We start from the raw sequence: 3,950 nt of genomic DNA on the forward strand, positions 1-3,950 counted from the left end.
TTTTTTTTCTTAATATTGGCAACACTTAATGCTACTTCTCTGTTCATAACATTTCATTTAATTATTTAAAAATCTGCAAAAATGTTGTGTATATTTTACCACATTTTTAAAAGAAATCCCCAAGTGTAGACCACATTCTAGCATTTCTAAAAATAAAAATAAACATGTTAAAATAAAGTAAGAGTGCGTTTTTACTGCATTATGTATTTTTAATTGAAAGTTTCTTGCACAAAAGAAATGATACTACAAACATAGTTCACGTGTTTAATAACAAGATTCTGTTAAGCTTCACACTTCCCTCAACAATAGTTTTATTTTTTTATACATTCTGTCATGAATTTTGCTGTCAGGAGCAAATTAATTGCAGGTAAATGTTTCACAGATCTCAGTGTTTCATTGTTTATTAAATTCTGAAGTACTGAGCAGTGTCCAGTGTAAAATCCCATCTGACTTCTTTGTAGAAATTAAAATTTCACATTGAAATTCAAAGAACCCAAAATAGCCAAAACAATCTTGAAGAACAAACTTGGAGGACTCACATGTCCCAATTTTAACACTTACCACAAGCTATAGTGATGAAGACAGTGAGGTAATAGGACTGTGAAATAAACCATCCCATTTAGGATCGATCGATTGATTGACAAGGATGCCAAAAGCATTCAAAGGGAAAAGGACAGTCTTCAACAAGTGGTACTGGGACAACTGAATATCTACATTCAAAAGAATGGAGTTAGGCCACTACTTGATAACATACACAAAAACTAGCTCAAAATGGATCAGAGACTTGAACGTAAAAGGTAGAATTATAAAACTTTTAGAAGAGAACATAGGAGTGATTCTTCATAACCTTGCATCTGGCAATGGTTTCTCAATAACACCAAAAGAACTAGCAAGCAAAAAAAAATAATAAATTGGACTTCATTAATATTTAAAAATGCTTCCAAATTAATTAAAATTTAAAATTTATGCTTCCAAGAATTCCATCTGGAGAGGAACAAAAGACCTAGAGTGGGACAAATAGTTGCAAGTCATATTTGATAAGGGAATTGTATCTAGATATACAAAGAACTCTTATATCTCAATTATAAGATGATTTTAAAATGAGCAAAGAATCTGAGTAGACATTTCTCCAAAGATGTACAAATGGCCAGTAAACATGAAAAGATGCTCAAGATCATGTCATTAGGGAAAAGCAAATCAAAGCCACGATGAAACATCACCACATGTACTAGAATGTCATGGAAAACAGACAATAAGCTTGAGGATGTGGAGAAATTGGACACCTCGTATATTGCTGGTGGAAACGGCAAATGGTGTAGCCAATTGGGGAAGTAGCTCCTCAGAAGGTTAAACGTAGACTCACTATGTGACCCAGCAATTCTGCTCTCAGGTTTATACCCAGGATAAACGAAAGCATACATCCACACAAACTCACATGTGTATGTTCATAGCAGCATTATTCATAATAGCCAAAAAGTGGAAACAACACAAAGGTTCATTGAGGATGATCGATAAATGACAATGTATATCCATACAATGGAAGGGTATTCGGCAATAAAAAGGAGTAAAGTACTGATACATACTACAAAGATGAGCTTTCAAAACACTGCTACAAGAAAGAAGCCAGTCACAAACTGCCACATATTGTATGATTCCATTATATAGAGATAATCCAGTGTAAGGAAATCTGTGTAGAAATAGAAAATGGAGCCACACCTGTAATTTCAGCAACTTGGGAGGCTGAGGCAGGAATGCAAGTTCAAGACCCGCCTCAGCAACTTAGCAAGGCCTTGTCTTTTAAAAAAGGCAGGGTGGGGATGCGACTCAGTGGTTAAGTGGCCTTGGGTTCAATCCCTGGTGCCAAAAAAAAAAGAAAATGAGTTAGTAGTTACCTAGACCTGGGTGGTGCCTAATGGGTGCAGGGCTTTTCTTTGGGATAATGAAAATAGTGCAAAGTTGCCTGTGATGGTTGCACAACTTAAATCATTGAATTGCACACTAAATGAATGGGTGAGGATTGGATGATATATGGACTTTATCTCAATAAAACTATTACAAAACAAAAATTTCTAACATGAGCAGTTATTTGAAGAATGTTTACCCAGTCTTCATGCTGTTTTGGTCTTTCCTTCTTCCCTAAAGTATATTCTTGCTTGCCTTCTGAATTTGATGATGCCGGTTGTGAAAGCCCTTAACTCTTAAGCTACTGCAATTTTCTCTGACAATCTGTTTATAATTTTCTTATAACCTTTCATTAATTCAGTTTTTCAAATAAAGGTTTTTGCCAGGTGCAATGACAAAACACCTATAAAACCAGCAGCTTGGGAGGCAAAGGCAGGAGCATCACAAGTATGAGGCCAGCCTCAGCAACTTAGTAAAAATTTGTCTCAAATAAAAAAGAAACAAAAAGTCTGGGATGTAGTTCAGTGGTAAAGGGCCCCTGGGTTCAATCCCCAGTTACATACCACCCAAATAATAAGAGTCTTTGTTCAGACATTCTGTCCAAAATGGATTTGTCAATGTGTCCTAAGGCCAGGAATGACCCCCCACCCCACAAGTGGTCTGTTTCTGTTTATATTTGGGAGAAGACTGAGTAAGAGAAAGCATTTTTCCAGGTTCAGGTATATGGCATGAGGATTTAAAAGATACTAGGTTGGGTATAAAGGTGACCTGAGCCCCAAAACACCAGGGAGGAGATTTGGGACTTTTAGGAACCTGCCTGTACACAGAGGAGATGAATGTGATATCTGGGATCATGTTAGAATGAGTCCGTCCACTGGCCTTGGTGTTTGAAAATGAAAAATAACTCAGAAATGAGCTGCTAGCAAAGTTTATGCTGGTCCAGGATGTTCTCTGATTCCCCAATCTCTTGGAAGGGTCCTCACCCTCTGATCCAACCCCTCTCAGCTCCTACTTTCTGTGTACCTCTACCCACCCCTGACCTCCATGTTAATAGCCTCTTCCAGGAAAGGGCCTGGAACTCAGGCTGAGCTACACTGCCTAATGAGCTCTAGCAAGAGAAGGCCAGGTCAGACCTGCTCCTTTCCAAAGAGGTGTCAAATGTCAGGGGCAGGTGGGTTTGGATGGCACGAGGCATGGGTTGGAGGGGGAAAAACCTCCAGGGTAAAAGCTGCATGATCCTTTTTATGTTAGGAGCCCTGACCACTTCCTACAAAGCAGGCAGTCAATTAATAGGCCACTTCCAAGTGACTCCTGGGTCAGCTGTTGTCAAAATATGTTTCTTGAAAACCAGTAGCCCAAGATAAGGAAATTCTGATGTGTTGTGGTTATTTGGGGTTCCTAAACATAGGAGACCTGCTACTTAGGTGTTCAGAGTGCCCCTTGCATTCAACTAATGGTGACCACAGACCTGGGTAGTTTGCCTGAATATATTGCAGAATGGAGCATATGTAATGGGAGCTCTGGACCCTCCCCAATTCCTGTGTTCTTGAGGCTAAAACTCTACCCCACCCCACCCCACAAGGTGAAAACTGAACAGGGAGGTTTTCCTACCTCGAACATGTAGTTGTTTGTTATGTACAGGAATCGCAGAGACCAGGACCATTGTGGGGCATGCCATAGGCTCCCATCTACCTCATTTATGCTGCCACCCAGTCACCCACATAACCTTCAACTCCCTCTCAAGTCTTCAAGGCCATGATTGAATGAAAATTAACTGCAAGCCTGCTCCCCTTCAGCATTCAAGCAAAGTCTAACAAAACTCTATGTTCCTGTTTTGAATATGGTCGAGCAAAAAAGACTTTTCAAATGATCAGGGCTGCTTTGTATTCCCCTGGAACTGCACCTTTCACAGTGTCACCAAGACAAAGAGAGAGGGAGCAAGAGGGAAGACAGCAATTTACCCTTGCAAACTTAAGCTTTTGTAAGAACACGGGTTTGGGGGATATTTTCTTCGTTCTTATTTTCTTTGGCCCTCAGTGGGGGGAAGA

Source organism: Sciurus carolinensis, chromosome X (genome assembly GCF_902686445.1).
Source record: "Sciurus carolinensis chromosome X, mSciCar1.2, whole genome shotgun sequence".
Classification (NCBI taxonomy): domain Eukaryota; kingdom Metazoa; phylum Chordata; class Mammalia; order Rodentia; family Sciuridae; genus Sciurus; species Sciurus carolinensis.